Here is a 27,592-nt window from a genome sequence, read left to right on the forward strand (position 1 = left end):
TATCTCCCTGCATCCAGTATATGCTAACCATAATCTTTAAGTGGCTGTTTTTTACTGATGCTATAATATAATGCTGTCTTTGTAAAATGTATTTATACAAAATGACAGTAACTTTATTTTGCCAAAATTGTAGGAGCAAAATGTTTTACAGTAGAATTGCCACATTGGAAGAGCAAGTTAAGTATTTCTAGTTAATGCAGGTGTTGGTTCTATACAAATATTAAATATTTATGAAGAGTAATAAAATGTACTGGTAATATGCATGCAACTATTTCCTTTCTTGCCTTTATGCAAGAAGTCACTCTTCACTCACACTCATTACCTTGACAGTCAAAGAATAGATGAATATTGCTATATCAGCTTGAGAAAAAAATAATAGCAGTGGAAGTAATTCTGCTTGTATATCCTGAAGTTATGTATAACTGACATTCAGAAAAGTGCCTCACACTAATGTGAACAGTGTAATAGAAAACAGAAAAATGATGGTAAAGTTGGTTTGCTGCAATTGCATATTGAGAAAAAGATGTCTATTTTTTCCTTTTCCTTCTAACTAGTATTAATTTTTTTCTCAAAAAGTAGCCGCTGTTTTTCTTCCTGTGATTAAAAATTAACTCAGACCTGCAAATAATATTCATCTGATGAGATGTTTGGCCTTTATCTAGTCATAGTAAAAAATGTTACACCCCAAAGTGCCATTCTTATGTACAAACTTGGTCCTATTGTACTACCAATATGAAGAAAGCAGAGTGTTTCTGTGATATTTGATGTTTATTCTGCACATGGGAGTTGTGAGAGCCCACTCTCCGGCATACAGTTCTGTTTCTGAATTTTGGTTGTCTGCTTTAATATCAGACTGTCTGTCCATACTATAACTAATATATCACAGTCCACACTATGACTGACATACAGCATTTTCTCAAGTATATTGTTAGATCTTTTAGTTAATGATTTTAATTTAATTTAGGCCTCTTTTAGCTTTATAGGGTTATTACTTGTAGCCTTCTCTTCCTTTTGTACATTATTTTGTCAATCACAAATGCTTAGTTAATGGTTTTCATCCTATGTAGTCTGTTCTCAGTAGTATGTATTTGCTAACACATTTATTTAGTATATTACGGTATGGTATGTGTCTGTATTGGATCTTGGCCTTTAAATAACTTTTTCCATTTTATTTTGTGATGAGTATATAAGGCTCAGCCATGAGTGCTTGGTTGAGCATTTAGAAGCTACTTCTCTCTAACACAGACATAGGTGCCAGACCAAGGATATGGTTACAGTCCATCATCCACTGATAAGTTTTGTTTCAATAAATGCCAGGAAGAATTCCGCTTCGCGTGGATGGAAAGCCTGTTCCAGAGAAGGACAACCACTGAAACACATATCTGTTCTTTGAGCATGTCTTATTTATGCTGTAGGCGATTTTAGGTCCCTGGAGTGGGTGTTCCTGTTGCTATTAGTTTTGCAGATGTGTAACAAATCCATGAATGCTTGATCAGAGAATGCTTTGCTGGCCAGACATATATATATCACCTCTCAGCAGCCTGTAGGAAACTGAGTATAAGGACAAGGCTTTGAGGTGGTCTGCATAGGATCTGTTTAAAACTCCATGTATTCTTTTTGTGAGGAATCACTGTGGACATTCAAGTTGTGAATATGCCCAGTTAAGTACATGCTGAAGGGTGCAGTGTACTCAATGAACGGTCTCATGTCAGTAGAATACAATGAAACAATGACATTTTGGACCTAGATGTCATACTCTTGATTATAGGTTCTGCAGTATAGAATGATTTCCTAACTACAGCAGACACATGATGGTTAAAGACCAAGTCACTGTCTACATGTGTTCCCAAATACACTGACTATAGGGTCTGCTCTTAGGGGTGTATTATCTGTGCAGTAATTTGCAGGGGTAGACATCTTTCCAAAAGTTACTATTATGCCCTTCTTGGCATTGAGTTTTAGACTGTGACTCTGGCACCAGTTATTAGTCTGTGTCAGGCTTTCTTCGAGGGTATTTGAGTCTTGGGGTAATTCAGTGACTGCACCTAATTTGCAATCATCTCTGACCTTGATCAGCCAGAGACCTTTGACCAAGACTTGACTTCAGAGAAGTAGATTCCAAACAGGAGAGGTCCCAGCACTGAGTCTTTAAGTAATCCACTAGTGAACAGCATTTTTGTAGAGGTAGACTCCCCTCTTCTAACTTATTGGGTCCCATCTTGAGCCAGCTGGCTATCCCGGGTTTATACCTAATTTGGTGAGCTTGTGTACAATGCCTGGGTGGATATTGTGCCTTAGTCAGGTCAAGGTAGGCAGTGTTCGCCATTTTGCCCTCATCTGTTGCTCTGGTGAACTTCTCAAAGAAATCCACCAGGTCCATCAGGTAATTTATACCCACATGGACTATGACAGAGTCATGATGGTACTTGTGGTGCAGTGATTTGAGGACATCCATGTTGAGTAGGCATGACCTACCCTTAATGAAGTCGAACTGAGTTGAAGTCTATATTTTAAGGTTTCTTATGTATTCACTTAACATATCTGTAATTATTCTTTCCATAGCTTTACATAAAGACTATTCAGGCTTATGGGTTGATAGTTCCTAGGTCTATGGATGGCTTGCTCTTATGCAGTGGAACAAACATTTGAGTCCTCCATTCATTCAGTATGAAGTCTGTTTAGAGGCTGTGGTTAAATGGTGATTTTAGTAGGCCCAATAGCTCATATTTTTTGCTATTAATAAGGCACCCTGGGATGTTATCGGGACCCATTAATGCAATGCTGTTGGCCTTGGATAGTGCCTTGAGGACCTATTCCATAATGATAGTCAGGGGAATTATGGTTGTGGGCATTTCTTGGGGGAGTCATCTGGGGAGGGGAAAGGAGTGCAAAATTAGAACTAAATCTGTCAGCCAACAGATTTAATATATCTTCCAGCTCAGAATAGATGGCACGATTTACAATTAACTTGGTGCACTGATGTATACTGTCTTTGAGGTTGTGGACATAGCTGAAGAAAGTATTGTGATTGTCCTTTGCCTGGGAGGCTAGTTTTACCTAAAATTTGGCTTTGGTAGACTTGATTAGTGCCTTTTTTTTGTGTGTTCATCCAGCTTTTGTTCCAGGTAGGTACAGCTGTCCCTCTGCAGCTGTTGATATAATTATACAGGGTTTCCATGAACGATTCTGCATAGGCAGCGGTGTTCTCAGGGCTTGGAGAGCTTGAATCTCTTCTAGGGTGTAACTTACTGGTTGGAAGTTTGCCTTTGAATATTTCCTGAAAGTTGCAAGGTTATCAGGAGTCCCAGGTTTTATTTTTATGTCAAAGGAGACAGCTGTATGGCCTGACCTGACTACTGAGGCTATAACACTAGAGAGAGTACAATGTTCTTCCATGTTTGTGAGGATCATGCTAAGAGTTTGAAATGATTAGTCACAGACAGATTTCTAAAGCCAAAGGGTGTATATCAGTGGTGGGTTTGTGCTGAAGAGAAAACCAATGTCTTGTAATATTTGTACGTCACTTTATCAGGATGATGATAAGTAGGAATTACACATGCATCACCTGAAAGTGAACTTATATACAACATGGTCAAGAACAAATCTTCAAACAGATAAATCATTTTAATATCTCATTATGTGAGCCCCAACCACACACATCAACCAGGAGAGGAAGCAACAGGAAATAACCACATAGGAGGCAAGCATGAAAGGCACGTATTTAGCTTAAATGTTGCATTTGTTATAATTCTAAGCAATGTAATTACAGACCTTGGAAGTCTGAGCCTGAAAAAGAAAATGTGAGAAAACTATGTACTATCTTTAAAATTACAGTATCTAAGCGAAGTCCTTGACTATGACATACAGCAACCTCAGAGATAGAATATACAGTTAGCAGATGTTTGGGAGGAAGTCTCCTTTTTCTAATGGTTCAGGGGTAAAAACCCCGGCAAAAACAAAGTTAACTGTGTAACAGAAACATTTCAAGCTCACTTTTTCCAGGTAGTTCTGCAACTTTATTTTCTCAAAGTGCAGGAAGATCTGGCATGTGTTCACACATCTTCTGATAAGGAGTCACTTAGGGAATGAGATTTGCTCAGTCCTCTCATCCACAAGTGGCCGTAATTTATACTGCTGCTTGCACTCCACTGCATACCCCATTACATGCAGTTCTTCAGGAGATACACCTGGACTCCTAACCCCTCTCACCCTTGCCTCTACAAGTTCTGGTCTCATGACCCATTCAGTGTGTATTAAAAGTTCATATTTGTTGAAGCGCTGCACTATTTAATAACATACATTTTCCTGTAAATAGTCCTTGTGTCTGCCTGTGAGAATATGTGGGCTTAAAAGGCTTTTCCTGCCATGTAGTTTATGTGGGAAAGTAGTAAAAAGCTCATTTACATTGCTGTGGAGCTCCCTTCCCCTGTACATCTGTCATCTTTGTTGTCATTTAGAGGTTTTTAGAACTTGTCCTTGAATACATCCGAAAGTTTGGGAGGCTCGCCTTTGAACTTGGTCACTTTTACACTTTCCCTTCACTAAGTAATTTCTAATCACCCAGAGAGTTAAACAGGTAATTAATATTTCTAAGGCACAGTGTATGGTAAAAACAGGCTTATAATATCAGAGTTGCCTTACATCAATTTCACTTGGTGGCAAAAAATGGAAGTTATCCCTTCCTTTGTGTGTTTTATTTTGCAAACATGTCATGTTTCTGAAATACAAAAAGGGAATAATGAACTGGGGTTCCTGTTTGTTTTGCATCCAGACTTTTGTCTGAATTTAATGCCTATTTCAAGAAGAAATGCAATTATCCACCTTATGCTTGTTTTAAACAACATTGTCTATTGCTGAAACCATATTTTACCTTTGCATCCCCTTGTCTCTATTTATTTAAATAAATAAAAAAAATTCTTTCATTCATTTATTTATTTAGCTGAATTGTATACATTCAAACTGTCACAATTGCTCCAAGTGACCACCTCCTTGTTCTTGGCTCTGATTTTAATGTCCATCCTCTGAACCATGCTTGGCAAGGAGTTAAATGTATGAATAATATGCTATTTTTATGCTTATGTGATATGTCCATTCTCTCTTTTTTTTTTTTTGCAAAGCACTCAACACAGGAATAGTTTAATAAATGTTTAAAATGACTGACTCCTGCCAAGATATGTTTTCTTAACCTTTAAACACATTTACATGAACAGATATAATATGCTTGTATGCATTTTATTGTAACTTAATATATGTTAAGCTAGTGTTTGTATATGTGCACTCTGTAAAATATAAGAAAAAGTTATCCATCACATCACGGATGTCCTCATGTCACTGCTCCACAAGTACTAGTATGACTCTGTAATAGTCCATGTGGCTATAAATGACCTGAGACATACCTCCCTGGTTGGGTCCCTATTATTTCATCGAAAATTCAGTTCAGCGAATGGCGTTTTCGGTACACTTACATTGAGCATGCCATTCGTAGAACTGTTCATACTGAGATTGTGGTACAGTGAAGACTGGAAAATTTGCCCTTTCCTCACTGTAGTGCGATCTCGGAGTTGGTATATATAATTAATGGGGGTTTGGGGGTGCACGCCCCCCCAAAGAGCAGAATTCCATGAATGGCATTTCCGATGAAATGCCATTGGTTGAAGTGAGTTTTTGCTGATTTAATATAGACTCCCCCCAGTCTATATGAAGAAAGACACAACAGAGCTCTTGGACTATGCATCCCGGGCTGGTATGAGCCTAACATTGAGCAGTATTCTATGTTCTACAAGGATGATGTCACAGTATCAACAGAAGACAGCTGACTGTAATAATTGGCTTAGTTTTTGGTTTCACTTCAAGGGGATACAATATTTATCTGCCTGGGAGGATATGGTAGACAGACTATGCTGCTTTGCCACAGATGGTCTGTCCCTATCCTTCTAGGTTTTTGAATATTGGCTAAAACCTTGTCCACCCCCATAGTGGTTTCATAGTGGCTTTTTAGGCAGTGTCCAACTGATAAACCTTATGACATAGCTAAACCAACTCACAATAATCTAAAGATGTTACTGCTCAATGTAAAGAGTCTAAACAAATAACTCCACTCCTTACAAGCTCTTCTCGTCCACGAGAATATTGACATTTGTGCAGTTCCCCAGGTTTGGTTTAAAGCTGCAGAGGTCATCCCATCAGTGCAAGGCTATAAAATCTTCCACACATTTAGACTAGCTACTGCACTGATAGGGCCTACAGGTGTAGGAGTCTCATTTTACATCAAACATGAACACACCTCAAGACTGGTCAAACAGCATGACACACCTAAGCTACTCTTTGTCAGTCTTACCACAAAATAAGTCCCACAGCATATCGTTGCAAGCTATAGGTCCCCTCCAAGACCAAGTAAGCACATATCACATACTTGAAAGTACTAGAGATACTCTCCATGCAACTCAACAGAATATTCATGGGCAACTTTAACTACACCAACATTAACTTGGAGTCATACACGGCCTCAAAAATAGAGGCCCAAAGATTCCTGGACATTGCTAACACAAGCACCCTTGAACAGTTAGTCTGCACATTCACAAGGGTTACAATTATCCTTAATGTTGTCCTCAAAAACATGGGGGAACAATGCACTCCCCTTAGTATAAAGTCCTCATTGGTCAGATTGGACCACAATGCTCTATCCATTGGAATAAATATTAAGCCCAGGATCTCAGCTAATCTTGAAACTTTTAAAAAAAATTCCAGGTCTGGCTACCTCTACTAAGCGACAGTCTAGCAAAATTCCAAGCCTCATAACATACCTTGAGAACACAGCTAACTTTGTATAATTTTTCACAGAAACCCTGTAGAATTATGTAAAACGCTGCATAGAGAAAGGATAATCAAAAGGCTTCCTTCAGGTAAACCTCCAAAAAAATGACTGCCAGCACTGAATGTGAAAGGAAAAAGACTGCAATAAAGTCAAACCACAGTCCACAGACCGGTTTTGGCCCAAAAGCCTTCATCAATGTATAACAACTGTAGTTAAGAATTATATATATATATATATATATATATATATATATATATATATATAATTAACAAAACACCATCAAAACCAACCAATCAGCATTCAATTCATAAATGATCATTCATGCCAGGTGAAAATAATCCACCCAGTCTCACAATCCAAGCTTTCTCTTTTTTGTTTAAAATATTATGCCAGCCAGCCTTACAATTTCTGTTACCATGTATTTTATCAATAATAATAAATGAGAATTTAGCAGTGGCATGTTTAATAGTGTGCCTATATAAAGCATTTGTAAAATGTTTATTTCTGATATTACTTAGATGTTCTGATATAACTGGAAGTTTGGCCTATGCAGAATGCTGAAGATGTAAAAGCATCAAGATAGACCACCAAATCAGTGCTACACTCGGCAAATGTCTTCTTCTTCTTTTGGCTTTTTCCCAGTTAGGGGTCGCCACAGCAGATCACCTGCCCACTCATGATTGGCAGTGAAGTTTTTTACAATGTCGAGTTACCAGCCCGGCACTCAACCTTCCACAGAAGGCACACACATGCACGCACTCACACCTAGGGCCAATTTAGAGTGTCCAATCCACCTACAGCATGTCTTTGGTATGTGGGGGGAAACCAGAGCACCCGGATGAAACCCACATGACCACAGGGAGGACAGGCAGACTCTGCACAGAAGGTACTCCAGCCGAGGATCAAACGGGAGAACCTCTTGCTGTGAGGCAGCAATGCTAACCGCTGCACCACCGTTGATCTTAAAAATACGGGGTATATTCTTGCTAGTGAAGTCCTTTGTTTGGCAAATGTGTTTACAAAATGAGCAATGGCTGCAGGGAAAACAACCGACCAGTTTGGTGCCAGCCAATGTACCCTGAATCATGCTAGAAAAAGGTGAATTATGTTTATAATGACTAAAGTAATCACCCAGGGTTTTGCCTCTTCTGAAAGAAAATTAACATCTAGTACTCAAAAAGGCATTAAGCCAATCATCGGCTAATAAAATATCCCAATTCTGTTGCACCAAATCCATGAAATATTGAGTATTCCTTCCATAAGTGGTTGTTAATCTAATGTTTTGGTCTGAGTTCCTTTTGTAAGTATGCTAAGTTAACAAATCACTTCTTGGCAGTTTTTTAACTTCATTACTGGTTCTAAGAAGATATGCTGGAGAATAAACATGTTCACTAAAACGAGTTATTAAATCTTTATCTTGGTACAAAAAATCTTAATTGGTGGAGCAGATATGACATATCCTCATAAATTGAGATTTTGAGATATTCGAATAATGTGTTTTGGATGACAACTGAAGGAATGCAATAATGTGTTGGAGTGAAAAGGTTTCCAATACACAGAGGTGGCCAATGTGCCGTCCAACTGCCTTTGTAAAGTAATATCAAGAAAAGAAATACACTCCATCTGAAAATTAACTGTAAATTGAATGCCCCACTTATTTTCATTTACGTATTGAACAAATTCCTGTAAGTATATGGCATCTGATTTCCAAACCATCCAGCAGTCATCCAAAATCATCTCTAAATATCTACTTCATTCTTAATCATCTCATAAATAATCATTTGTTCAAGATATGCCATAAACAGGTCAGCATATATGGGTGCAAACGAAGCACCCATAGCTGTACCTTTAAGCTGTAGATAACAATTACCATTAAAATAAAAAACATTTTTAGTGAGAATGTGTTTCGCCAAACATAAAAGGAAGGTGTTAAACCCCAGACTATACAATGGAATTTCACCCAACCAGTATTCTAATGCTGAAAGACCAGCCCAATGAGGGATGCTGGTATACAAAGATGTAACATCAAGAGTGCACATCAACCATCCTGGGTCCAATTGTGCATCAGATACAATATTCAGGAACTCAGTTGTATCCTGTATATGAGCCCTGACATTTTTCAACAAAGGTTTCAAATATGTAGTCAAAAAATGGAAAGTGGTTCCGTAAGGGAGCCATTTCCAGAAACAATTGTTCTCCCTGGTGGTTGGCTAGCATTTTTGTGAAATTTAAGAAGTAAGTATAGATACTGTGGCAATGGATCCTTAACTCTCAGATGAAATGAAGTCTTTTCACAAATTATTCCCTCACTGACTGCCAACTGTAAAAATTCATCAATCTCCACCTTAAACCTAGATGTTGGATTAATGGACATAGCTGTATAGAACCTACCATCCCGCAACTGTCTATCAGCTTCAGCTACATACGTAGACCAGTCCATGACCACTATAGTACCCCCTTGTCAGCTTGAATAATTACTATATTTTTATTCTTCCGCAACCTTTCTAATGCTTGTACTTCTAATGTTGTTAAATTTTTAGGAAGAAATTTTCTGTTTTTTTTTGGAACTAAAATGTCAATTCTTTCAGGATACATTTTTGAATATCCACATGTTTATTCATTGGTGGCATAAAGGTGGATTTGTGAAATTTAAAATCAGATACAGAAAAAACTGTGTTATCACTATTGCAATTGTTTTCAAAATATAGTTTGAGGTTAAGTAATCTGAAAAATTAACCCAAATCATCAACAAAAGTGTCTTCAGACACAAAATAACCAGGAATGAAATTCAAACCTTTATTCAATATCCAATAATCCACATCTGGCAGTACAACAGATGAAATATTAAGTACATTATTTAGAGTTACTTGAGTTTCAGAAGATGCAACAGTGCTTCTAAGGATACATCTTGACTTATGTTTCCTACCTCCCCTTCTACTACTAAAGGGACCATATTAATACTCTGTTCCAAGCCCCCTTGTTGAAATGAACATGTTTTCTTATGGGCTGGTGACATTTGTTGTGTTGCTGTTTCTGTGTCCGTGTAGGAAGATGAATCGTCCCCTGAAGTATCACTACTGAATTCCTTAAGGATGGCCTTCCTCCTTTTTCTTTTTGTCCTGAGTGCAAAGAATCTGTTTTAGCAAACTTAACGCTTTTTACATGCTCAAATGGTCTCCCTTGGTAAAATACCTAACATCTCTGTTAAATTTATGAAGTTTCCTATCTTTCAAATCTTTTTCAAATTCTAACAAATCGACACCCAATTTTTGAAAACAAATTTATATGTCTTTTGACTTTCAAACTGTTTAGCCTCCTCACAGATCTCAGTTACTTCAGAAATATACAAATCTATTTTGTGTTCATAAAACGCATGTAGTGTCCTTACAAATTGCACAGAAATATTTTGTTGTATTTCCAACCAAGCTGATAATAACATACTATCTGGTTGGCCCACCAATGGTTTAATATGAATTCTTAAACATCTCGGGGAAATACCCTTTTCTAAATATGCCTTAAATAGCTTAAGATGCCGGATACAAGATCTAAGGGTTTTCATGCTCTTAAAGAGCTTATCAAAAATAGATGTACATAAACTGTCTAACTTAGATCCGCTGTTATTAGCCTTATCACCATGAGCTTCAAGCCCAAATACTTGAATATCCTCCTTATCAGCTTAAAGTCCCTGTAGAATGTTCATAAGATCCATATTATAAATGTTATTTTGAATATAGAAATGATGTTAATATTGATATAGCTAAATTGAAATAAATAATAACATAGAATGTGAAAAACTTAACAACCAGGCACTGATAACTGATTCTGTCTATAAACCACAAACACTTAAAATGTTTACAACCATTAATGTTAAACAAAACTTATGTAGTTAAATCAAAGAATTACAAGCACTTCACTGTCTTGTAAAATCATGAAACCATGATGAAAACCTGTTTCACGTTTATCTACTTATATATACATACCCCCATATAGATTAATTGTGGTTGCAATATCTTGATATATGGTTGAAAACTGTGTATAGTAACAAGATCAATATTTAAGAATTGTTATAGCAATGAACGATCAACACATAACTCAATATAAAAAACACTACTGTTGTTCATATTATCCCAGAATCCGTTAATAAAAAAACAGGGTCCCAAAGGGTATAAATTCACCAAAGGTCGACTATCATATCACATAAAAAAGAGTTTCAATTAGGTCCAAAAAAAACCCCAAAAAGATATATTTGCGTTAAATGTCCATTAGTATAAAAGAGCGAGATCCAAAATGGTCAACGCTCATGTCATATAAAAGTCCATTTTAGTTATGCCTAAAAACAAGAGCCATATATTTACACTAAATATCCATTGATATTGCACCCCATAAGCAAATCGACATCAAAACTAAATCCAACAGCCCCTTTGAAACAAATAGGACTATCTGTAAAGCAATTATACAGCCTCAAATAAAGTCAAATGTAATGCAAAGTTCTTGCAACTGAAAAATACAGTCATATAATATATTATGTCACAAGTGGCAACAGAACCTGTAGAAAATTCCTTGTAGTTGCCTCAAATACTGCAGACTCATTTACTGCAAAATGTATCCGTCCAAACACAAAAAAAATTTGTGCCAAGCTGATAGATCATTACGTAACTAAAGAATACAAAATACAGCTTCCCACCATGATATAAACTTCCAAAATAGTTCTTACAACTTGAGAAATACAGTCATATAATGTATTCCTTCACTGGTAGCAATGGAACCTACAGAAAAACTCCTCATAGTTGCCTCAAATGCTGCAGACCCCTTTTGCAACACCGTATATCCATCCAAACTCAAAAAATAGTTGTACCAAACTAATGAATCAACTCCCGACTGGAGAATAAAAAATACAACTTCACACCACAATATAAACCACCACCTCCTGACTCAAGACGTCTTTCTACTAATTAAACAATGAACAATGCCCAAGTCCAAACATACACAGCAGAGATTCTCCTGACTGGAAAATGGATCCATTTGAAATAAAAAAGAAAAAAAAAAGCTTAAAACACAGCTGCGGGTTGGAAATAATCTCCTAACTGGAGAAACAAACACAAATACCTCTCACATCAAACGCCACCAGTGGAATGAAAGGAAACAAGGCAAACAGCAGTACCTCCCCACATATGGCAAGTGCAACGGCTCTTAATTCAAACAGTAAACCTCCAAAAAAACAGCCAGCATTGAGTGTGAGAGGAAAAAGACTTTAATAAAGTCAGGCCACATTCCACAGACCAGGTTTGGCCCAAAAGCCTTAATCAATGTATAACAACAATTGTAGTTAAGAATTACACATATATATATATATATATATATATATATATATATGTGTGTGTGTGTGTGTGTGTGTGTGTGTGTGTGTGTGTGTGTGTGTGTGTGTGTAATTAACAAAATGCCATCAAAATCAACCAATCAGCATTCAATTCATAAATGATTATTCAAGCCAGGTGGAAATAATCCACCCAGTCTTACAATCCAAGCTTTCTCTTTTCTGGAACGGCGTTTATGGAGCCAGAGGATATAGCAAATCTGATGGCTGATAAATTTAGCACCAACTTTACCTCCCCCCCATCACCCCCAGATATCCCCTAGGAAATATTCTCCAACATTTATCTAACAACTATCACTAGGGAGCAAGTCTTCACTGGGTTCTCTAAGATCAAGAACAGTGCTTCAGTAGACTTCCAAGATGGCTGCACATTGAGTAACAGCTTAATTTCAGCTCTCCCAGCGTGAAAACAGAAACTCAGAAGAGAGAGCCAGTAAATTCATATTTTTTGGGTAAGTTTCAGTAACTACCAAGTGCACTGCCTAATTGCCAGCAAAAAAAGAAATTCACAGAATCTGAAAGAAAATCAATCACAATATGTGAGGAGAAAACACTGGCTGGGAAGAATCTTGTAGCAGTCCAGCAAAAAGCAGTTCAAGCTCCAGATTTGGTGCAAGACATGACTTCCAGTAAATGAGGAAAAAATAAGTCAAATGTGCTCAAAGCTGATTAAAATAAATGAAAACATGAAGAAGTATATCAACTTAAATAACAAATGGCTGGAAAAAAATCTAAGAAGCTTTAAACAGTTATTCAGATGAGGTGATAAAACTACAAAAATCAGAGGTCAAATGAAGAAAAGGTTGGCTGAGTATGACACTGCTCAAGAAGAGATGTTTGAAAAAAAACGGTAGAATTGGACAAAGCACACAGGCAAAACCTGAGATTTTCTGCTATACCAGAGAAACTTAAAATAACAAACTGTATTAATTTTATGAAAGCACAAATAAGTAACTTGACTGATATTCCACTGCAAGAGTTGTTAATTAAAAGGGCACATGGTATGTGTGCTCCAAATGTAGTCACAAGAAAGCAACCAAGGCCTTTATTAATAAAGATGCAATCCTACCAGCATTAAGAGTTGATTCTGACAAAACTATGGCAGAAGGACAAAGTACAAAAAGTTGGAGACAGTAGAGTATTTGTGGAAAATGAATACTCTCTGTACACCCAGCAGAAGAGGATTACATTTATTCCAGTGACCAGGGAGTGTTTAGAAGCAAGTGTGACATTCATCCTGCTACATCCAGCTATCTTCAGAATGTTTTTTTTTTCCTGGAAGGTTAAAGTATTTTTTTATGCAGAACATGCTAAAGAAGAAATACAAAAGTTTGCCCAAAAAAGGTGAACTATGAAACAGAAGGGGGTTCTGCTTCTTATTCTTCTGATAATAAAGTTCATAGAGAGACTATGCCAGTGAAACCTTTTGATTTGCAACAGTGAAGATGTATCTGGGGAACCTAGAAGGGAAAATATAACAAAAGAGGGTAGATTTTTGAAGAAATTAATGAAAATATTTGGTATGGAAATGTAAGATCAGTAGTAAGACTTCAGAAAGAATTTGCATATTATTCCACAGGGTACAAAAACTGGGCTATGCTATTATATTTTACAGGAAAGTGCATTTAATTGAAATGTTTAATGTGAATCCAATAACTATTTCAGATCATGCACCAATAATAGCTAAAGTCAAAATGTAGGGTAATGAAATAAAAATGAGACACTGGTGTTTCCTCACCTATCTGTTAAACAGAGAATAGTTTGAGGAATGGGTAGTGGAAATTATCTGGGAGTTATTAGGGAAGATATAAATTCTTCCAAAATATAAATAGGGAGGTGGCTAAACTTAAAGTGGAGTTTAAAACAGGGTGGAAATAAGTTAAAAAAAAAGAAATATGGTTAAAAAGTAAGAATTATTTGGAGGGACTGACAACGGTTAAAGTATTGCACAATATAGTGAATCTCAAAGAACAAGAGGCACGATTGCAGAGTGTTAGACAGGAAATAAGGGATGACCTTGATGATATGCATGGATTTTGAAAAGTTGCCATTAGGCAACTGTTTTGATAGTAACTCCAGAGCACAAATACTTTTAGCACAACTGTTCAGGCAACAGAAAGTAGAAAGGGTTGTTGCCAAGCTTAGAGAGCCTATAACAAGGAAAATAACTAGAGATCCTGTAGAGGTATTAGACAAATTTTGGAAAGTTTATAAAAATCTGTATAAAGCAGAGAAATGTGGAAATCAAGAAAAGATAGAAATGAAAATGTTTGTGGAAGAATTTAATATGCCAAAGTTAGAGGTAGATGAGGTTCAATTACTAACAGGATAGGAGAAGATGAGATAACATGGTGATGTATAACCAATCTACCAGAAAGTCTCCGGGAATAGATGGCATTCCTGTGGAAGTTTGGAAGCTAGGAGGGAAGAAAGTGATAAAGATCTGGAAGGTTTTGTTTAACAGTATTTAAAAAGAGGAGAAGCACCAACATCCTGGAAGAAAGCAGTGGTGGCTGTAATACCTGAATGTGGTAAAGATCCATCAGATCTAGCTTCATATAGGCCCATTTCAATTCTAAACCATGATTATAAAGTGTTCATGTCTGTAATGGATAAAAGAACGGCAAAGGTGATGGCAACATTGACAGATATCAATCAAAGTGTTTTTTTGGAGTGTAAGCAAACACCTGACAACATTACTAGAACAATGATGATCTAGAGGGAAGCAGAATGTGAGAAAATGCCATTGTTGTTGGTGAGTTTTGATACCAGGAAAGCATTCAACAGAGTAAGCTTGGATTTTATGAGAAGAAAAATGGAAGCATTTGCATTCCCTGATAAAATTATAAGGTTGATTAGCAGGAAGTTGGGGGAGTCCTCTCTAATAATAATTTTTATTTATTTTATTTTACATTTGTTGACTGGGATAGTCCGACTGGATGCATGTCCATTTTCAGCGGAGGCCCGGGGAGAAAAGCTCCAAGGGTAAGGAGTAAGTGTAATAAGTTCTGTTTGAGCAGAAGAACCAGGCAGGACTGTCTTCTTTCCCTTTGTTATTTGTGTTATATTTAGAACAATTGACAAAGAAAATAAGGGACACAGAAATTCAGGGATATAATTGGTATGGTAATCAAGAAAAGTTGGCTTTATTTGTAGATGATATTAGTTTATACCTGATAAAATTAGAAAAGGACATTTCAGTGTTGTGGAACATTCTGAGACAGATTCATGTCTTTTCAGGATACAACATTAATGAAGATAAAATAAAGGCAATAGCTGTTCACACACACAAATTGGTTCAGCAATGCCCATATTTATGGGGACATGATAAAAGTGCTTAGGAGTATGGATTAAAAGAATTCTGTTATGGCAGCAAAGTATATGTGGGTAGAAAGTATAGATAATAAAAAACCTAAACCTGAGAAATTGGAAGCTCTTTTGGACCTGGATAGCAAGATGCAAGAAGTGAAAATGTTTTAGTCCCTTTTGTTTTATACGCAGGTCAGGCATATTTTTATATTTCCCAGAAGAGAAGTTGTGGATCACAGTTAATAAAGAGATGAAGGATATTATCTGGGAGAGGAAGAGGGCAACAGTCAAGTGGGATACGAGCTGGTTTGGGATTACCTAATTTGAAGGGATATTTCAGAGCTACACAGTTAAGGCTCCTATACATATATATATATATATATATATATATATATGGGTCTACTTCATATAATCGAACATCCAAATGTTCCACTTTCATATGGCTGAGTGATGTTTATGAAGCTGGAAATTGATGGTGTAATGATGAATGTTGTTAGTGCATATGCTCCACAAGTTGGGTGTGGGATGGATGAGAAAAAAAGGTTTTGAAGTGAGTTGGATGAAGTGGTGATGACTGTACCCAAGGGTGAGAGACTGGTGATTGGAGCAGATTTCAATGGGCATGTTGGTGAAGGGAACAGAGGGGATGAGGAAGTGATGGGTAGGTATGGTGTTAAGCAAAGGAATGCAGAAGGCCAGATGGGAGTGGATTTTGTGAAAAGGATGGACATGGCTGTGGTGAATATGTATTTTAACAAGAGGGAGGAGCATAAGGTGACATACAAAAGTGGAGGGAAATGCACACAGGTGGATTATATCTTATGTAGAAGGGCCAGTTTGAAGGAGATTGGAGACTGTAAAGTGGTGGTAGGGGAAAGTGTAGTTAGGCAGTATAGGATGGTGGTTTGTAGGATGACATTGGTGATCAAGAAGAGGAGGAGCAGCACCAAGGATCAAATGGTGGAAACTGAAAAAGGGTAACTGTGAGGTGAAGTTCAGGAAAGAGTTAAGACAGGCACTGGGTGGCAGTGAAGAGTTACCGAATAGCTGGGTAACTACAGCAGAGCTGGTAAGGGAGACAGCTAGAAAGGTGCTTGGTATGACATCTGGACAGAGGAAGGATTACAAGGAGACATGGTGGTGGAATGAGGAAGTACAGGAGAGTATACAGAGAAAGAGGTTAGCAAAGAAGAAGTGGGATTGTCAGAGAGATGAAGAAAGTAGACAGGAGTATAAGGTGATGAGGTGCATGGCAAAGAGAGAGGTGGCGAAGGCTGAGGATAAGGCATATGAAGAGTTGTATGAAAGGTTGGACACTAAGGAGGGAGAAAAGGACCTGTACTGATTGGCTAGACAGAGGGACCACGCTAGTAAAGATGTGCAGCAGGTAAGAGTGATAAAGGATAATGAGGGAAACATACTCACAAGCGAGGAGAGTGTGTTGAGCAGATGGAAAGAGTACTTTGAGGGGCTGATGAATGAAGAGAATGAGAGGGAGAGAAGGTTGGATGATGCGTGGATAGTGACTCATGAAGTACAGTGGATTAACAAGGAGGAAGTAAGGATAGCTATGAAGAGGATGAAGAATGGAAAGGTTGTTGGTCCAGATGACATACCTGTGGAAGCATGGAGGTGTTTAGGTGAAATGGCAGTGGAGTTCTTAACTAGATTGTTTAATGAACTTTTGGAAAGTGAGAGGATGCCTGAGGAATGGAGAAAAAGTGTTGTGGTACCGATTTTTAAGAATAAGGGTGATGTGCAGCGCTGTAGTAACTACAGTGGGATTAAACTGATCAGTCACAGCATGAAGTTATGGGAAAGAGTAGTGGAAGCTAGGTTAAGAAGGGAGGTGATGATTAGTGATCAGCAGTATGGTTTCATGCCATAAAAGAGCACTACAGATGCGATGTTTGCTCTGAGAGTGTTGATGGAGAAGTACAGAGAAGGTCAGAGAAGGTCAGAAGGAGTTGCATTGTGTCTTTGTAGACTTAGAGAAAGCATATGACAGGGTGCCTAGAGAGGAGTTGGGGTATTGTATGAGGAGATCGGGAGTGTCAGAGAAGTATGTAAGAAGTATGTAACAGTGGTACAGGATATGTACGAGGGTAATGTGACAGCGGTGAGGTCTGCGGTGGGAGTGACGGATGCGTTTAAGGTGGAGGTGGGATTACATCAAGGATCAGCTCTGAGCCCTTTCTTATTTGCAATGGTGATGGACAGGTTGACAGACGAGATCAGACAGGAGTCCCCGTGGACTATGATGTTTGCAGATGACATTGTGTTCTGTAGTGAGAGTAGGGAACAGGTGGATGAGACCCTGGAGAGGTGGAGATATGCTCTAGAGAGAAGAGGAATGAAGGTCAGCAGAACTAAGACAGAATATATGTGTGTGTGAATGAGAGGGAGGATAGAGGAATGGTGAGGATGCAGGGAGTAGATGTGGCGAAGGTGGATGAGTTTAAATACTTGGGATCAGTGGTTCAGAGTAATGGTGAGTGTGGAAGAGAGGTGAAGAAGAGAGTACAGGCAGGATGGAGTGGAAGTGTCAGGAGTGATTTGTGACAGACGAGTACCAGTAAGAGTGAAAGGGAAGGTCTACAAGAGGGTAGTGAGACCAGCTATGTTATATGGGTTAGAGACAGTGGCATTGACAAAAAGGCAGGAGTTAGAGCTGGACATGGCAGAGTTAAAGATGTTAAGATTTGCACTGTGTGTGACAAGGGTGGATAGGATTAGGAATAAGTATATTAGAGGGTCAGCCCAGGTTGGAAGTTTTGGAGACAAAACCAGAGAGGCAAGATTACATTGGTTTGGACATGTGCTGAGGAGGGATGCAGAGTATATTGGGAAAAAGATGCTAAGAATGAAGCTGCCAGGTAACAGGAAAAGAGGAAGGCCTAAGATAAGGTTCATGGATGTGGTGAGAGAGGACATGCAGGTGGTTGGTATGACAGAGCAAGATGCAGAGGACAGGAAGAAATGGAAACAGATGATCTGCTGTGGCGACCCCTAATGGGAGCAGCCGAAAGAAGAAGGAAGTTGACCACAATAGTATCATACCAGCTAGTGCCAGTTCAATTATGTCAAAAAGGATTAAGGAACATTATGACATGGTTATTGTTCACATTGAAATGAACACTCTGAGAAGGCCTTTCATCTTGAATATATAACATGATATGGTATATTTTGAAACATTCCACTAAGCAATTGAAAATACATCTGCTTAGCAATATACTCCCATCACCTCATATGCCATGTTAATGTCTAGACATTTGGTTGGTATTTGGTCAGTGGCTAAAGATGTGGTATCATGCAGAGGGAATTCAAAGTGTGTCAGACTGAAGTGAGATGTGCAACCAGGTAAAGTACTTTGTACTCAATGGGTTCTCTTCCCAGAGGAGGGCAAGTACTAACAGGAAATTCTTTGCCCTCGTACCATACTTTATAGAGCTACTAAAATTCCAAGCCAATAAAAATATGAAAAATATACAAGTTAAAATAATCAGGAAAAATATGGCTTTGCTAAATTTCATAAGTCAGAGCAATAAAATGAATGATTTAGAAACTTTCTTTAAGAACTGAAATAAGTGTTTTTATCTTTTAATTACTTGGACCTTTGATGAACAAGTGCCACATATCTCACTTTCTCTCTTATGTGCCAAATCATCTTGTCTTTTCAGAATAAAAGTCTTTACTCATCAGAGCTTTGATAAAGGTGGTTTATTATGTAATAGCAGCATACAGCAGAGGTAGATGTAGTAATTCATCAACATCTGAATAAGTCTTATACAAGTTATTTAATTTTCTCTGTAATGGCAGAATAAAGACAAACTTCATTGTTTTCTGTGATTTCTAGACTTTTAATGACTTCTGATTATCAGTACTCAGTCTTTTGTCTTATTATCTCAGATGAATTGCTGTACTTAATCTTCTCCAAACTGAACTGACTTCTGTCTAGAAAGTATCTCTCATAATGCTAAAGACCTGTAAATTTCCTATGACTTCTGCATGCCTCTTTAACCATGGTTTCCAAGCCTTGTACCATATAAACAAGTTCTAATTTTGTAGTAAATATTCCGCATAGTCTGTTAGCACATTTCATCCTTATCAGTGATTTGGCCTGAAGATTATTTCGCTGATCTCATTTGTATCCATCCTCTGAAACATTCTTTTCTTTTAAAACTGCATTTACTGAAACTGCATGTAAAATGTGACACATAAGATGAAGATACAGGCCTGCTTTAATATGGTTGCATTTCTAGGCCTATGCAAAGAGAATACTGTATTTATGTAGGATTGATTATTTATGTCAAGTCTATTGTTATACTTTCATTTGCTTGTAGAATGTTGACTATACCAGTACTGAAACCTGTCTTAAAAATCTGAAATACATTGCAGAAATTCCATGGTATACTTCCCTTCATTGTTGAATATCAAACAGGGCCAATACGTCTATCTCAATACAGTAGAGAGTCGATTATCCAAGCATCAATTATCCAAAACATCAATTATCTGAACGCAGCCTTCCAAAGTTTTCAGGTAGGAAAAATTATGAAGTCTGAATATGTAAATGTTATATGTCTTTGCCTGTGTGTGTTTTTTTGAGCTTGTAGCCTGCGCATGTGTGAAAACTATTCTTTATTGTACACTGGAATCACTGAATGCTTTAAAAGTGTATTCCCTGCATGCAGAAAAAACAAGATTTTAAAAGTTTTTTATCCGGTTCAGTCATATGTTTGATTGTCCGAACTACCCTAGGTCCCAATTAGTTCGGATAATCGACTCTCTACTGTATTTATAAAAGAACATCTAAAAGCCAGAAGCCCAGAAAACTATAGGACTATACATTTTTTATGCAATAATAGATACCAGTGGCATTGAATAAAATACTGTCAAAACCTAACATACGCCATCTATTTACCCTAAATGCATGAGACTTTCCTCCCTAAGTTTCAGGGAAAATAATGAGAATGTAACTTTTAAGGAGGATTCTAACGATGCAAACAGTGAATGGGTACGTTTCTCAACATCAATAAAATATGTCTAAATATTACCTTAATGTGCTAATCAAAGCAATTTTTAACAAGTAAAACAGCATTCAACCAGGGTCATAACTGGTTCAGTTTAGCATCCTCTGCCAGTCCCACAAAGTCATGCCCCACCCCCTCAGCTCTTCCAGTGAACGGGGAAAATAAGACTTCTGGATTTCTGCATACAAAACTGCAGGAAGCTTCCTGCAGTACAGAACCCAATCAATGCTCACCCCCACAGCTCTTCAAGGAGCAAAAAAAAAAGTCTGTGATCAGGTACATGGGACTCTTGAAATGCAGCAGCCAATCAGCTCCTGTTTCTACACCCTGCCCCCACCCTCCTCTTTCCTCAAATTTTGTTCAATAAATTACATTTAAATGGTAGAAACTGCTTGATAAAAGTATAACAAGCAGCTGCTACAGCTTATACCCACCATGCATGGAGCACTACAGCACTCAGATTTCAGATAAAAAAAGAATTTTTTTTTTTATTTTAAAATGGAGAAAAGTTCTTGCTGCAATGCAGCAAGCAGCTACTACAGGATACACTCTTCACGGAGGGCTGCAGCACTCAAGTCATAGTTAAAAAAAGAAGTGTTTTAAAGTGCATCACACTGCCTGCTAGACCACACAGGAGGTGCCACAGAGTTCAGGTTTGTTTGCAAATTCAGTAAAGACTTTTAAAAGCCAGTATACATTAAAGAGCAATCAGGACTTGCCAACCATGCCCCCTAACACTGTGCAGTCAAAGAAATTACCCCCTCCCCCCATCCTGCCCTAGCTATGATTCTGCATTCAACTAGGGGTATGATATCTGGGATATTACATTGACAAACCTAGGTTCCTTCTGCTCCCCATCCATGGGCATACAGTTTGTATTAATACACATCATGATGCTATCATGTTTACTCTTACAGTAAAATCAAATCTTTTCTTAATTAAATCAACCTTTTCTGGCATAACCATGGAAACTTTAATTCAATAAATGATATACTCAAGAAAACAAACTAGGATACTCTCCTCAGATTATATGAATGTATCTTCCCCGGATACTCTCAATGAGTTTTAAGATATTAACTTCTGCATCTATGCACACCTACCAGTAAAACACAATTATTCAGGCACATTCCACTCACAATAAAAAATCTGGTGGAATCACAAAATTAAAATATTATGTAGCAGAAAAAATACAGGGGCTACTTAACATTAAAAATGTATGCTGTTCATAAAAATAAGCAGATTAAGATACAGAAACTACTTTTCTTACCAGTTTCCAGAACTTTTTATGAACTCAGACTTGTTAAGAAACTACAGGTTATTTTTTTAATTATACTACAGAACTGAAGTAAAAAACTAATAGGTATAGGTAGGTTATCATTAAACTCTGCATGGAGGGCTTCAGCACTCACATTTTAGTTAAAAAAGACATATTGAATAAAGTTAAAGAAAAAAATATGGGCAAGCTTCACAGTATGCAAATACATATATCAGAGTACATTTGAGACAAGAGAATGTGTATGATAACTGCAGGCGTAACTAAAATTAAATGCATATGTTCCAAGGGATGAAACAAAATTACATGGCGGTTTCCTATATGGAGCCAAGGAAACCTTAATTTAACCTGTATCAAAACTGTTATCAGTCAAGTTAAACAAAATTTTAGCATGTGGACACATTCCTGATGTATTGCAAAATGTGGCAGTGGTTTCAGTTCACAAACAGGGGGTCATATCAGATCGAAACAGTTATAAATCAATCAGCTTGACCAGTATTTTATGTAACATTATGAACAGAGCCATAACATGCTTATCTAAAATAACACAGGCAACCTAATTTGGTTAGCTATAGAAAAGTGTGACTCTCAAGGAGAAATCTTACCTTTTGAATTTTATGACTTTCTCCACAGTATCTGATGAAGAGTTGACAGTAAATCCTGCTTATTTTGATCTTGCAGTGGCATTTGACAGTTTGACACAAGGGAATAATTAATGAATCGAGAACATTAACATCAACAAGTAAAATTCTGGTTTACTATCAGGTCACAACAATTCTGGATGGGAATTGCCTCGCTATCCTGATAAAGCTTATCAGTGATGCCCCATAGAGAGAGAGCTGTAAAAGTGGGAAATTGGATTAGTGGATAGGGCTGGATATTAGATATATAGTAAGGAGTGGATAGGGCAGCTGGGGAAGCAGTGGGTATGACTCTAAATGTTGGGGAGAACAGAAGTTTAAGCAGCCAGTGTTTTCTGAGGTTAATGTAACAGTGCAGCCTTGGGAGTTAGGTGCCATGGCCTGTGCTCTGACATGTGCACTTATATTGTTCAGTTAGGTATTGTTTGCACTGGCATCTGAATTGTTTGTAGTCTTTGATTTCAATAAGATCAGGAGGCAAAGACTGCCACAGTTTAGGGGCAAGAACAGAGAAGTTGTGGTCTGTGGAATAAAGTTTAGTGGATGGAGTTATGGAATAGGGCCATTAATGGATTGGCTTCTTAGGTTACAGAGTGGATTGAATGTATTTAGTCTCATTGTTAGGGTCTTAGCATAGCAGTTTGAAGAGAAGACAGTCAAGGAGGAGGCTAGCTCTGGCTTGAATGGAAACCCAATTTGCCTTTTTCAATGATTTGCAGTGATGTTCACACTGAGGGGAGTTGGTGATGAAACAACAGATTTTATTAGAAAGAGATTGTAAGGTAGTAGTGCTTTCTAACACTCTGAAGAAGTCCACAGGACGAAACCTAGGTCAGTGTTGGAGATCCGTGCCTTGTTGTTCATTAAACTTTTTGGTGGCGCTTCGTGTCTTCGTGGAATTTAGACCATATTCTAGTTGTACAAGCATGACATCTTTGTCCAAGGCTGCTGTAGCAGGTTGTAAGATGAAATAATATGTTTTTTTGGGTCCGGATAGGAGGTAGTTGACTTTGGATCTCACTTTCTGAATGTTGTCTTGGAAGTTAAGGAACTGGTCAAGCCAAATGCCAGGATATATAAATGATGTAATGGATTCAATTAAGTCATTGCTTAGGTCTTTCATATGGATTCACTTCAGAAGCTCAAAATACTGAAATCTCAAATTTCAGTATCTCAAGACCAAGAAGTGGAATCCACAAAACAATGAAAACTAAAAACTGCAAAATTCAAAATTTCAAATACCGGAAGTTTTGAATTTCATGGCTTTACTACACACACACACATACACACCATCCACCACACAAACACACACAATCACTCTAATACATGAAATCACCCCCTACTAAAATATTCTCGCTCTGCGGTCATACTACATACAAGCACACACAAAACACCACCACACAATCTACTTTCTCTTCGCACACACACATCACAGCAACACAACACACTGACACACACCACAGCCCCTACCCAAACCCCTTAATACACACACACATACACACACACACACACACACACACACACACACACACACACACACACACACACACACACACACACACACACACGCACACACACACACACTTACCTGAATACATAACCATAGCGGAACTTTAGAAGCATGAAATTCAAAACCTCCGGTATTCGAAGTTTTGAATTTCATGCTTCTAAACTTTCTCTATTATGTGGATTCGGCTTTTTGGGCTTGAAATACTGAAATTCGAGATTTCAGTATTTCGAGCTTCTGAACGGAACCCCTTTCATATACAGAGGGCTAGTGGAGTTAGTGAATATTTTGTTTGTGCTAAACAGCATGGATGTTTTTTTGCTTGCTTGTTTTTTTTTGAACATTGTTTAGATTTAGAAGGTCAGCTTGAAGTTGATTTTGGATGATGTCAAAAGAAGGGCTCGATATATAACCATGTCGTCAGCATAAAGGAGGAGTTGTAGATGACATAGTTCAAGAGGCAGTTTATTTATAAAAATGGTTATTAGTATTGGTGCAAGAATTGATCCTCGAGGAATGTCTGAAAGACTGAAGGATGCAAAGGCAAACACAGTTTTAATAGAAAGTCCAGCTGGTCAGAAAATCTTTGATGCTTTGGGTATTTTCAGTGGTTACACCAGGTCTATATTAGTTCATTGAAGGTTCACTTCATCTGACCTCCGTTTATCAAACAAAAATCATCGACATCAGCAAAGGATTTACACAGGGAAAAGAACTAGTTGGCCAGCTTAAGAAAATTTGCCCTTTTCCCCACTGTAGTGCAATCTCAGAGTTGGTGAGTGTGTGTGTGTGTGTGTGTGTGTGTGTGTGTGTGTGTGTGTGTGTGTGTGTGTGTGTATGTGTGTGTGTGTGTAGCTGGGGGAGGTGAAGACACTCACTTGGGTGAGTTTAGAATACTCCAGTGTGTGTTATGGGGAGATGCTGGGCAAGTACTTACTTTCTCTATGTAACACATTCAGTGACATGAACATTCGCTGAAGTGAATGTTTGATGGTTTTTGTAAATGTTCTCTTCATGAAATAATATAGAACTGTTACACTGATATTTTGTAAGTGGGATAATAGGATGGAGTGATCAATCACGTCAGGGATGGGGTAAGATCAATAAAGACTGCCACAGTGAGGTGACCTTTATCTATGTTAGTGAAGATGTCATCAGTGAATGTCCAGAAAGCAGTCATAGTACTTCTACCTGCCCAAAAGCCATGTTGCTTGTAAGAAAGTATATGGTATTTTTCAAGGAAGGTGTTGAGTTGGTTGTAAAGGATTTTGTTCAAGGATTTTATGAATTTTACCAAGGGTAGGAAGTATTGTGATTGGACAGAATCCAGACTGAGGGTGTGGTATTGGTTACAAGGCTAAGGCTGTAGATGTGCTTTAATGGGGGTGTCTATGAAATCTCTACAGTGGTAGAGAAACCAAGGGCAGAGGTTATAAGAACCAGAGATGTAGTCTTATGGAATCTCTTCTAGTACAGGTATAATTTGCTTGCAATTTTAGAAAAATATTTGGGTGAATTTTTGTGGAAGAGTATGTAATGTTCTGCTCCATGGGAAAATTGAAGACTTATTTGAGGTTTTCAGTACAGCAAGGGATGTGGGCAAGAGAAGAAAGATCTTTAGGTGGATTTCTACCAGAGATGTTATTTACCTCACACCAGAACTGTTTGGGTGAATATAGGGGTGATTTGTTTTGATTTGAGTTGCTTAACTTTATGCCTGCATTAATGTATTTCTCCCTTGAGTTAGGACTGGGGTAATTTTTTCAGAATTTCTGAAGTTTGTTATTTAAATGCATTTAGGGTTTTCAACTCCTTTGACAGGTAGTCAATAAATTATGGGAGAGTTTGTGCTTTGAACGTCTAGTAAAATTTGTGAGAATAAAATGGTGGCAGAGTTTGGATCAGGAGATGGTTAAGAATTGGGGGCCAGTCTGTTGCTGCAAGATGGACTTTCGGTCTAGTTATTTTTGGGTGTGTTTTTGATCTGTAGAAGATAATTCTAGGAAAATATTTCAGATTTTAGATAGATTTTATATGTGAAATGTTAAAGGGTAGTGGTCACTCAAGGTGGTTCCGTGAGCTGTGATTCTGGATTAATATCTATGATACTTGAAATTGCTAGGATGGGAGGTAATTATGAAGTCAATATGTGAGTGGTGGTTAGATTAAAATTAGGTCTGGTAGGCATCTTCGCCATTTGAAGGAATTTGAGGCTGGCAAGTAGCTCTTAGATGTAAAGATGCATTGGGCCTAAGAAATTTAAGTTGAACACCCCAAGGATGATTATGTGTTTATCTGAATGGATGTTGGTCAGCATGTTATTCATCAGTTCTGTGAATTCTGCCAGAGATGCAGGTTAAGGAAGACAGGCAACTGCAACATACAGATAATAGTAGCCTGTGGTTGGAAATTTAGTAAGAATCTGGTCATAAGTGGGGTTGGTTTGTGCTATTATAGACAAGTTGAGAGTTGATATGTGAAGTAGTATAATACCACCTCCAGAATGAAGACCAAGGCAGGAATCCATGTGATAATTATAGTATTTGAAGAAGTGGCTTAACTTGTGGTGGTCATTTTTGAATCAAGATTCTGTAAAGGCAAGTCGATCAAGGGACTTTGAAAAAAATAAGGGCACTGGTTTTATCAAGTTTGTTGTGAATGCTTTTTGCAGCAAGAACTGCACAGAACAGAGAATTTGACATTAGAAAGTATGGGTGATTTTGCCAGAAATTTCAGGGGTGTTGGTAAGGTGTAGGTAGTAGTTGGATCACTGTAATTGGAGGAAGAAGAATTTGGAGGTGAACTAAATAAATTGTGCAATACTGAAAAAGTGAAGGGATGCTAAAATGAGCAAAAGAGTAGACTATTGAGCCTGTATATATTTGATATTTAAGCACCAGCAATGGAAAAGGCTTCAGTTTAGTAGTGGCTAAAACTTTAGTGGCTGAAAGCAGAGACTGGAAAAATAAAAATATTTCACTTGGAGTAACATGAGTCATTTTAAAAGGAGGTTGTGTTATTATTATATTGGTAGTATTTGGTGAACATTAAAAAGTGAGTGGTTGTGGGATGTAAGCATACTATTGTTTCTAGTTATATTGTTTTAAGTGATATAGTTGTTGGTGTAGCCTTCTCAAAATTATCAAAATCAAATGACCTCACTGAAACATCTCCAGCAACTGTATCATAATGAACAGGACACTAAGATATAGTGCTAGTGGAACTAAACCAAGAACTGATCTTTCCTACACTGTGACATGTGATAAAACCTTCCTGATGTATTACATCCATTTCTGAAAATAACATCTCAGAAGGGAAACTGATTGGACTCATCAGGATACACTGAAGAAAAGACCTCTAATGGCAATACTACAAAACACTATTATTGAAGTGCAATTGGAGCAAGACCACTGCCCCCCACATGTGAGGAAAGGCCCACAAAAACCCAGATTTATGTACTAAACAATAGTAGGGGAAAGTGCATGGTTAACATTCACTGAAAATGCCTTTCAGGGAAATGTTTTTGTGGTATTGTCCATTGGACTAACCTTAACCAATGACCTGCCTGGCTTCCGCAAAACTGTGGAAGTTTTTGGGCTTAATGTCCAAGATGTTAAATAGGTTCAGTTTACTGGTGTATACAG

This window comes from Protopterus annectens, chromosome 3.part0, assembly GCF_019279795.1.
Source record: "Protopterus annectens isolate FY-2018-M chromosome 3.part0, PAN1.0, whole genome shotgun sequence".
Taxonomy (NCBI): Eukaryota; Metazoa; Chordata; order Ceratodontiformes; family Protopteridae; genus Protopterus; species Protopterus annectens.